This window comes from Coregonus lavaretus (assembly GCF_964263955.1).
Source record: "Coregonus lavaretus genome assembly, chromosome: 12".
Taxonomy (NCBI): Eukaryota; Metazoa; Chordata; class Actinopteri; order Salmoniformes; family Salmonidae; genus Coregonus; species Coregonus lavaretus.
This window is the reverse complement of record NC_139999.1, coordinates 39934982-39947193: the sequence shown is the minus strand read 5'-3', so window position 1 is coordinate 39947193 and position 12212 is coordinate 39934982.

The following is a 12212-nucleotide window of genomic DNA, read 5'->3' as shown; positions in this document are numbered from 1 at the left end:
AAGGAGTTTATTATACCTGCGTATTATAATGTGCAATTTGAAAGTCTAAAAAGGATTTATATGACTGAGTCCAGGGATGACTTGATTTAGAAATACTTACAAACAAATCAACCTGTGCAGGATGCTCGAACTCTAGCTACCTCCTTCAGGTCAAGACATCTGTCTAGTATCCTCCACTGTAACAATGCCTTAATTGTGCAACTGCTTCATTACAACTATTTGATGTTGATTAGGTGAGGCAGACGAAGAGATGTGCCCCAATTCAAAAGGAGTCGATCCCTGACTGTCTAGAGTACACGGTGAGTCTTGCCGACAGGCCAGCACATGGACATTTTGTTGAGCTGGTGGTGAGATCCCCTTGATTTTGAATGGTTTCCTTGTTAGTGGATGGTTGAAGATGTGGCATGTTATGGTTAATTTACTGTACATAGTTGCTCTCCATCCAGATACCTGCTTATTAATGTTGCAGTTTGCTGCATCCATTTTTTACTTGAGCTTAGGTCAGCTGTCTAACAATGTAATTGTAAACAAACACTGCATAGCTTCAAAACATGGTTCATATTGATCTCATGGATATTCAGTCCTTGCATCCATAGCATGAATTTGAAAGTGGTTACATTTCTCCCACCACATCCCTTAGGCTGTGTTTACACAGACAGCCCAATTCTGATCTTTTTCACAATCATTGGCAAATGGGTTGATCTGATTGGCCAAAATAGTCGATCTGATTGGAAAAAGATCCGAATTGGGCTGCCTGTGTAAACATAGCCTTAGCTGTTTACACAAAAAGGTGGTGGGGTGTCCGCTTTGTTATTGTTTGAACTCCAGATTGCCCCTTTAAAGAAGTTTGAAATTGATTTGTATGACTGAGTCCAGGGATAACTTGATATAATAATACGCAGCGTGTATTGTAAGTCCACAAATCAACCACTGCATGGTGCTCCAGATCTACCTACCTCCTTGAGCTTCAGTCTCTAGTCTGCTCCGCTGTAACACTACAGCCATTCAGAAATTCTGAAAAATGGGAACTCGTTCAAGAAAAATACATTGATTTCCACACCAGCAGGTCATGTATTTCATCAAGTAGTTCATTATATTTCTTCACGAACAATTTAGCATTTCAAATTGATTTTCTTGAACCCCATACCAGGTTTATGTGTGCACCTGATATTTCCACAAGGAAGAACTAGGTAAAGGATGAAAACATTAATATTTTCATTCTATCTTAAAGCTGAAATTCGCATTAGGTGAAACAGCGCCACTCTTCGCCGCAGCGCATTTGTTATTGTTTTCGTTGTGTTGATGAAACGGAGGAGAGGAGCAACCAGTATCGTGGTCAAATAAATAATTGCAGTACATACTCTGCTGTTCTATCGCACGTGTAATGATGTCCGAGGGATAAAAACTGTGTTTGTTGTTTGAAGTAACTTCTTTGTAGTTGTAATATCGCAAATGGACGTGGCAGTTTCATCAAGTACGGATTCCAGATTTAAACTCTTATAAGTTATTTGTGGAGAGACTTTTCAGAGGATGATCATTCTCAAGTGCAGAGCTGAACTGTAATCTAAGATGCCATTGTCGGCTGCTTTGTGTGTTTGATGACAAGCACCTAGGTATTTCTTGATAGGGTGCTAAATACCAGAAAATGTCAGCTTCATCCATCACTGGCATACTGTAAGCATCTATCCTGTACTGTCCTTGCTATATGAATTCCCAACCCCTTACATGAACACTATTGTAACGTTAGGTGACAATTCCTGTCTGCCGTGCACTGTTGTCTATGTGAAATGTAGGAAAATGAAAGAGAGAGATGCTGCTTATAAACAAGGCAAGGTGACCGGGGACAATAGTTTGGTTAAACAGTACAAATATCACTTACACAGATTGATCAAGATGGCGAAACACAAGTATAGAGACAAAGTGGAGGAGCAATTCAGCGGGTCGTACACAAGGCGTATGTGGCAGGGGCCCCTGACGATCACGGATTACAAAAAGAAAGCCAGCCACATCACGGTCACCAGACAAACTAAACACAGTTATCTCAAGATTCGAGCACAATGACCCTGAGGTGCAGAGGAAAAGCCCCTATGACAATGTGGGCTACACACTCACAGTCTCCACTGAGGACGAATGTAAGTCATTCAAACGTGTTAACCCTCGCAAGCCTGCCGGCCCAGATGGCATCTCTAGCCGTGCCCTCAGAGCATGTGCAGACCAGCTGGCTGTTGTGTTCTCTGACATTTTCAATCTCTCCCTAGCTCAGGCCTCTATACCCACCTGCTTCAAGATGTCCACTATCATCCCTGTGCCCAAGAAAGGGAAAGTAACTGAACTGAATGACTACCGACCAGTAGCACTCACTTCCGTCATCATGAAGTGCTTCGAGAGGCTAGTCAAAGACCATATCACCTCCCTCCCCGACACACTTGACCCTCTCCAATTCGCCTACTGCCCTGACAGATCCACGGACGACGCAATCGCCATTGCTATGCACACTGCCCTCACTCACCTGGACAAAAGGAATGCATATGTGAGGATGCTGTTCATCGACTACAGCTCAGCCTTCAATGCCATAGTGCCCTATAAGCTCATTACAAAGCTCACAGCCCTGGGTCTGAACTCCTCCCAATGCAACTGGGTCCTGGACGACCGGCCGCCCCCAGGTGGTGAAGGTAGGCAACAATACCTCCTCGACACTGATCCTCAATACGGAGGCCCCACAAGGGTGCGTCCTCAGTCCCCTCCTATATTCTCTGTTTACCCACGACTGCGTGGCCTCACATACAGTGAGGGAAAAAAGTATTTGATCCCCTGCTGATTTTGTACGTTTGCCCACTGACAAAGAAATGATCAGTCTATAATTTTAATGGTAGGTTTATTTGAACAGTGAGAGACAGAATAACAACAAAAAAATCCAGAAAAACGCATGTCAAAAATGTTATACATTGATTAGCATTTTAATTAGGTAAATAAGTATTTGACCCCTCTGTAAAACATGACTAAGTATTTGGTGGCAAAATCCTTGTTGGCAATCACAGAGGTCAGACGTTTCTTGTAGTTGGCCACCAGGTTTACACACATCTCAGGAGGGATTTTGTCCCACTCCTCTTTGCAGATCTTCTCCAAGTCATTAAGGTTTCGAGGCTGACGTTTGGCAACTCAAACCTTCAGCTCCCTCCACAGATTTTCTATGGGATTAAGGTCTGGAGACTGGCTAGGCCACTCCAGGACCTTAATGTGCTTCTTCTTGAGCCACTCCTTTGTTGCCTTGGCCGTGTGTTTTGGGTCATTGTCATGCTGGAATACCCATCCACAACCCATTTTCAATGCCCTGGCTGAGGGAAGGAGGTTCTCACCCAAGATTTGACAGTACATGGCCCGTCCATCGTCCCATTGATGCAGTGAAGTTGTCCTGTCCCCTTAGCAGAAAAACACCCCCAAAGCATAATGTTTCCACCTCCATGTTTGACAGTGGGGATGGTGTTCTTGGGGTCATAGGCAGCATTCCTCCTCCTCCAAACACGGCGAGTTGAGTTGATGCCAAAGAGCTCCATTTTGGTCTCATCTGACCACAACACTTTCACCCAGTTCTCCTCTGAATCATTCAGATGTTCATTGGCAAACTTCAGACGGGCATGTACAGTGGGGAAAAAAAGTATTTAGTCAGCCACCAATTGTGCAAGTTCTCCCACTTAAAAAGATGAGAGAGGCCTGTAATTTTCATCATAGGTACACGTCAACCATGACAGACAAAATGAGAAAAATAAATCCAGAAAATCACATTGTAGGATTTTTAATGAATTTATTTGCAAATTATGGTGGAAAATAAGTATTTGGTCAATAACAAAAGTTTCTCAATACTTTGCTATATACCCTTTGTTGGTAATGACACAGGTCAAACGTTTTCTGTAAGTCTTCACAAGGTTTTCACACACTGTTGCTGGTATTTTGGCCCATTCCTCCATGCAGATCTCCTCTAGAGCAGTGATGTTTTGGGGCTATCGCTGGGCAACACGGACTTTCAACTCCCTCCAAAGATTTTCTATGGGGTTGAGATCTGGAAACTGGCTAGGCCACTCCAGGACCTTGAAATGCTTCTTACGAAGCCACTCCTTCGTTGCCCGGGCGGTGTGTTTGGGATCATTGTCATGCTGAAAGACCCAGCCACGTTTCATCTTCAATGCCCTTGCTGATGGAAGGAGGTTTTCACTCAAAATCTCACGATACATGGCCCCATTCATTCTTTCCTTTACACGGATCAGTCGTCCTGGTCCCTTTGCAGAAAAACAGCCCCAAAGCATGATGTTTCCACCCCCATGCTTCACAGTAGGTATGGTGTTCTTTGGATGCAACTCAGCATTCTTTGTCCTCTAAACACGACGAGTTGAGTTTTTACCAAAAAGTTATATTTTGGTTTCATCTGACCATATGACATTCTCCCAATCCTCTTCTGGATCATCCAAATGCACTCTAGCAAACTTCAGACGGGCCTGGACATGTACTGGCTTAAGCAGGGGGACACGTCTGGCACTGCAGGATTTGAGTCCCTGGCGGCGTAGTGTGTTACTGATCGTAGGCTTTGTTACTTTGGTCCCAGCTCTCTGCAGGTCATTCACTAGGTCCCCCCGTGTGGTTCTGGGATTTTTGCTCACCGTTCTTGTGGTCATTTTGACCCCACGGGGTGAGATCTTGCGTGGAGCCCCAGATCGAGGGAGATTATCAGTTGTCATGTATGTCTTCCATTTCCTAATAATTGCTCCCACAGTTGATTTCTTCAAACCAAGCTGCTTACCTATTGCAGATTTAGTCTTCCCAGCCTGGTGCAGGTCTACAATTTTGTTTCTGGTGTCGTTTGACAGCTCTTTGGTATTGGCCATAGTGGAGTTTGGAGTGTGACTGTTAGAGGTTGTGGAAAGGTGTCTTTTATACTGATAACAAGTTCAAACAGGTGCCATTAATCCAGGTAACGAGTGGAGGACAGAGGAGCCTCTTAAAGAAGAAGTTACAGGTCTGTGAGAGCCAGAAATCTTGCTTGTTTGTAGGTGACCAAATAATTATTTTCCACCATAATTTGCAAATAAATTCATTAAAAATCTTACAATGTGATTTTCTGGATTTTTTTTCCTCAATTTGTCTGTCATAGTTGACGTGTACCTATGATGAAAATTACAGGCCTCTCTCATCTTTTTAAGTGGGAGAACTTGCACAATTGCTGGCTGACTAAATACATTTTTCCCCCACTGTATATGTGCTTTCTTGAGCAGGGGGACCTTGCGGGCGCTGCAGGAATTCAGTCCTTCACGGCGTAGTGTGTTACCAATTGTTTTCTTGGTGACTATGGTCCCAGCTGCCTTGAGATCATTGACAAGATCCTCTCGTGTAGTTCTGGGCTGATTCCTCACCGCTCTCATGATCATTGCAACTCCACGAGGTGAGATCTTGCATGGAGCCCCAGGCCGAGGGAGATTGACAGTTCTTTTGTGTTTCTTCCATTTGCGAATAATTGCACCAACTGTTGTTACCTTCTCACCAAGCTGCTTGGCGATGGTCTTGTAGCCCATTCCAGCCTTATGTAGGTCTACATTCTTGTCCATGACATCCTTGGAGAGCTCTTTGGTCTTGGCCATGGTGGAGAGTTTGGAATCTGATTGATTGATTGCTTCTGTGGACAGGTGTCTTTTATACAGGTAACAAACTGAGATTAGGAGCACTCCCTTTAGGAATGTGCTCCTAATCTCAGCTTGTTACCTGTATAAAAGACACCTGGGAGCCAGAAATCTTTCTAATTGAGAGGGGGTCAAATACTTATTTCCCTCATTAAAATGCAAATCAATTTATAACATTTTTGACATGCGTTTTTCTGGATTTTTTTGTTGTTATTCTGTCTCTCACTATTCAAATAAACCTACCATTAAAATTATAGACTGACCATTTCTTTGTCAGTGGGCAAACTTAAAAAATCAGCAGGGGATCAAATACTTTTTTTCCCTCACTGTAGTTCCAACTCCATCATCAAGTTTGCTGAAGACATGACAGTAGTAGGCCTGATCATCAACAACGAATAGACAGCCTACAGGTAGGAGGTAGGCACTCTGACGGTGTGGTGCCAGGTAAACAACCTTTCCCTCAACGTTAGCAAAACAAAGGAGCTGATTGTGATCTTCAGGAGGAACCAGGCTGGACATGCCCCCATCCTCATCAACGGGGCCACTGTGGAAATGGTCAATAACTTCAAATTCCTCTGCGTACACATCTCAGAGAAGCTGAAATGGTCTAACCCCACGGACACTGTAGTGAAGAAGGCACGACAGTGACTCTTCAACCTCAGGAGGCTGAAGAACTCCAGCACCGCGGACCGCAAGGCTCTTCAGAGGGTGATACGTGCAGCCGAACGCACCATTGGGTGCACACTGCCTGCCCTGCACCAGGTGTCACAGGAAGTCCAAGAAGATCATCAGGGACCCCATCCACCCAAGCCATGCCCTGTTCTCCCTGCTTCAATCACTCAGACACGGGCAGTACAGGACTGGCCAATAGTTTCTACCCCCTGCTACATCCCACCATGGACATTCACACTGTATGAGCTGGTTATCAGATAATCACCTGTTGTAAAACAAAAAGTCCACCAATGTAGAACCTGCTGAAAATAAGGTCCTGTATAGATTGTATTTCCAGCCAGCAACTATCGTGAAATTACGATGCTTATCACACTTTCACACTTTTAGTGTTAGTTTAATCAGCTAATGTACAAAAAGATATAAAACACAGGAAAAACTGACTTGATTTGACTGCATAGTGCCTTTGATGTGGCTCATTGTTTTAAACAATCTGTTTTTAGATTCCCCCTCGCCTCCACCCTTTCCTCTTTTACAATCCTCTGTCCCACACCATTGGATCCAAACAGGCTATTTACTGTATAGGCTACTCTGGAGACCATATGACAGATCTAAGGCTGTACTCCCACACATAGGGATTAAATGACACACAGGGTTTATTTGATAGATAGACATGGGATCCTGACACTTGACATACAACACAGACTGCGCTCTTTGTCTTCACGTAGCTAGGATAATAGATTGTTCTCTGTGGAATTCTCAAAGATGGATTAGATCAGCTGTTGTGAACATTATTATGTTAAGATAAATGTAAACAGGATCATCTTGGATCTTTTCTTGAAGTCAACTTGGAATTCATTGCAAGCAGTGATTACTCAGGCAAACAGCAAGATTACCATTAAAAAACAGATCAAGAAATGTGTCACAGCGCCTCGCCTCTAAACATAAAATGTATCTGTATATATGAATAGTCTGTAAGTGTTACACTTTTATTGACTATGATCCAAACATATCACATGAAACCCTGTGATTCTAGTGGAGAAAGACTTGAATATGATCCCTCGTTGGCGTCATATTGAAATACTTGGACAGTGCCTTGCATGCTAAGACCAGTGGAAGATGCTAGAATTTTCCAAACTCACGATTGCCACACTTACTGTGCAGTCCTTTTATGCATTCAACAATGCACTCATCATTGTCCTGTCAAACAATACCACATATTGACTAAAACCGACTGGCACCCAGGCTGGACTGTATCAAGTGGACTGTATCAACAATAAACAAACAATAACACATGAATCAAAATGCGTGTTTATTTATTGACAAGCATCACAACATGACATCACAACATCCATTTAAAAAATATATAATATATCATTCCAATTGTAACTTTCAATTTCAATGGATTTTTTCATGAGTGAACTTACAGTTACTGTAAAACTCTTATAACCAATAGACTGGATTCATGTATTAGTAGCTCATAGCTTACTCTTGGACAGTAGAAAGTTGAAATGTGTGTGATCCCATTAATGCAACCATATATCATGCATATAAATGAGGAGTGACTACAGTCTGTTCATCATTGGATATACTCTATAGTCACCAGTGGTCATACAGCAAACTGGATTCTATACTATCTGGACAATTGTCTTCATGCTGTATTTAGACATGATGATAGCAGACATGTCTTTCTGACTGTGGGTATTATGCTACTCACCGTCACCTGATGCTGACAGTCTTCCACACACCAAATGTATTCCTCATCTTAGTACCTGTGGTAGTCTGTGTTATGCTCTCTCTCACTACCATAACAGCTCCAGATGCACATAGGTCTACACAGACGCTTAAATATATATTCTCTGTCTCCCCCTCTCTCTCTCTCTCGCTCCTTTGGATGAACAAAGATGTACTTCACATTGCAGGGAAGATCAGCTGTTTACGTTAGCTGTCAAGTTGAAACAGAGCTATTAAAGTAAAAAAATAAAATAAATTGCTGACAGTTAATATTTTGCTGTGATTCTATTACAAAAATATTACATTTTATCACAACTATATATCAGTGAAAGAACTGCTCTTTTAGCATTGGTGTTTTCCTTAGCATATCTAACCCCTTAAAACAGCTCCTTGAATATATAGTTACTGTTCATGTACAGATTCAACTGCACACTGCTGAAAACAAAATCACCAGGAGTAACAACAATTCACATACTTCCCAACCCAAAATGTGCAGACATCACTGAGTTTGCTCTACAGCTGGATGGTGAAAGGTACCTCACACTTACATTACAGTGAGGCTCAATGCATTAGGAAATCCCAATCGTGGGGGAGCATGAAAAAGCTTCTTAAGACTTCCATTTCATCTTAAATAACCTCCATTAGCCATGCACTCACCAAACAAAGCCCTACATGCACTAGGAAAACCTGAGCTCCACCATGCCTCCGGACTGCATTCACCTCCTGTGGGCGGCCTCCTAGAACACAAAAACAGGGGGGTTTAAATACACGGAATCCAAATCACATGACTCAATTATCCAATAGAAATTCTAGATTGCATGCAAACACGTCACACCTGCGACATATGCCTTTGTCTTTATGGTTTATTCCATCAAAACAACAAATATTGTTGTTATACTATATTGTTGACATGAACAATATAGAATTATGAAAAGAGAGGTGTCTTGATTGACCAATGACCACTGGAGCAACACCTTTAAAAAAAACAACAACAAAAAAACACCTTAACTATTATGTTTTGAACATCTCACGTCATGAAACACTGTATTAACTAGTGTTACTATTACATATTAAGTATTTGAAATTGCTAAACAAAAATAGCACTCCTTGGGAATCGCAAGGATCTATTAAATCTTCTGCACATTAATAAGTCTTAATCATAATGCCACACCTAATATTTCTCAGAAGACAAATTTAGTCCACCATGAGTCCATCTGATTCCTTGTTGGCTACATGTGAAATGAGTGCAAAGGAGCTAATGTGCAATGAAATCATGGTTCACCACTTGCTCAAAATAGATCTTTGACCTGCTAACAGTCCTTGATCTAAATCCACAGAAGTGTCTAAGGCTTATATTGCTGTATGAACTATTCAAGTCGAATTTGTAAACCCAACTCTGAATTTACAACGCCCCATGTTCGCTTCTGAGAACCATTTTATTTTATCTGGCTTGAAATCTACAATTTTGACCAATATGGTTATGTTTGATTCATTAACTCACCACGTCTTGATGTCTTCAGCACCACAAACCCTTCTCCCCACATGTTAGCAGTTACCTGTAGAAAGAAGCAAATACCATAAACTACCCGACCTTGGAGTCTGTACCGTGCTTTCTCTCTCACTCCTACAACTCCCCCACACACATGCACACACACGTGCACACACGTGCACCCCCCCCCCCCCCCACCACACACACACACACACACACACACTGGCGACTGCAGCTGTGGGCTAAGGCTGCTTTGAGCTGACAGATTTCATAATGTAAGAAATATCAGCTGCTGGCTTTAGCTGCCATATGACCTCTGGCATGTTTGAATAGCTTTGTCATATAGTCAATATAACAATGGACACACTGTTAGCTAATACTTTTTCTTCTTGTTCTGGTCAGTTATGTGTTTGGAGTAGAGAATGCTAATACTATATTATGTTTAACATGTTAATAATACATAATGTATTTGATTCATGCTAGGCCTATATTAATAAGCTAATAAATAATGAATATGTTTTATTATTAAATAATTAAGACGTTACATTTTTATCATAATCATTGTTAAGTATTAGCAGTATGTAAACTCTGCCCTTTAAAAACACTGGCCCACATTTTCAAAAGGCATACACTTTGATTAATGTGCTTATAGTGCAAATAACATTCAATTGAAATATATAATAGAAATGTGTTCTATAATTTCAAATACAGGTTCACCGCTATGAACATAAATAAACCAATAAACAACAATAATTGAAATAACTGCCTCCTTCCAAGCTTCAAAGTAAATAAATTCATCATACACTGAGTATACAAAACATTAGGAACACCTGACCTTTCCATAACATAGATTGACCAGGTGAATCCAGGTGAATGCTATGATCCCTTACTGATGTCACTTGTTAAATCCACTTCAATCAGTGTAGATGAAGGGGAGGAGACAGGTGAAGAAGGATTTTTAAGCCTTGAGACAATTGAGACATGGATTATGTATGTGTGCCATTCATAGGGAGAATGGGCAATACAAAATATTTAAGTGCCTTTGAACGGGGTATGGTAGTAGGTGTTCCTAATGTTTAGTATACTCAGTGTATATCCTAATTTTAAAAAGTGAATTATTTGAATGACAATATCTATACAAATATGTACAGTTGAAGTCGGAAGTTTACATACACTTAGATTGGAGTCATTAAAACTTGCTTTTCAACCATTCCACAAATGTCTTGTTAACAAACTAGAGATGAACGTACTTTGGTGTGACAAGTGCAAATCAATCCCAGAACAACAGCAAAGGACCTTGTGAAGATGCTGGAGGAAACAGGTACAAAAGTATCTATATCCACAGTAAAAAGAGTCCACTGCTCCAAAACCGCCATAAAAAAGCCAGACTACGGTTTGCAACTGCACATGGGGACAAAGATCGTACTTTTTGGAGAAATGTCCTCTGGTCTGATGAAACAAAAATAGAACTGTTTGGCCATAATGACACCGTTATGTTTGGAGGAAAAAGAGGGTACCTTGCAAGCCGAAGAACACCATCCCAACCGTGAAGCACGGGGGTAGCAGCATCATGCTGTGGGGGTGCTTTGCTGCAGGAGGGACTGGTGCACTTCACAAAATAGATAGCATCATGAGGAAGGAAACTTATGTGGATATATTGAAGCAACATCTCAAGACATCAGTCAGGAAGTTAAAGCTTGGTCGCAAATGGGTCTTCCAAATGGACAATGACCCAAATCATCCTTCCAAAGTTGTGGAAAAATGGCTTAAGGACAACAAAGTCAAGGTATTGGAGTGGCCATCACAAAGCCCTGACCTCAATCCTATAGAACATTTGTGGGCAGAACTGAAAAAGTGTGTGCGAGCAAGGAGGCCTACAAACCTGACTCCGTTAAACCATTTAAAGGCAATGCTACCAAATACTAATTGAGTGTATGTAAACTTCTGACCCTCTGGGAATGTGATGAAAGAAAAAAAGCTGAAATAAATAATTCTCTCTGCTATTATTCTGACAATTCACATTCTTAAAAATAAAGTGACCTAAGACAGGGAATTTTTACTAGGATTAAATGTCAGGAATTGTGAAAAACTGAGTTTAAATGTATTTGGCTAAGGTGTATGTAAACTTCCGACTTCAACTCTATATTTTTCTGAACCTGAAGTGGCTGCAGCGCAATCTGAGAGTGTGAGCCTACATTAGGGTTCTCTGCAGCTGGAAGCTGAAAGGTTGAAATTTAAATGACACTTACATACAGTGAGGCTCACTGCATTTGTCAACAATCTCAGTAATGTCTGCATGAATGAGCAAGAGGCTATATTTATTTTTTGTCCTAATAAGAACCTAAGGGGAAGCCAAAGATATTGTGTATCACATTTGAATTGCAACTTTATCACATGTGGGACCACTAAAGAATACTTAAGATACTGTCCTCATTTGGAAATAGCATATGGTATGAGAGCATAATTGGCATCAGTTGATCTCAGGAGACCTTTGGAACAATGTCTTCCATAAAGGTCAGTTTGTGATGATCCTTTGGGTATTCCATTTATACCCAGTGAAAACTACTACTTATTGGAGATGCGTATTTGATTCAAGGTACTTTATACACAATAAACTGGAAAAACAATGCATCTTCTTATTTTGTTATCAAATA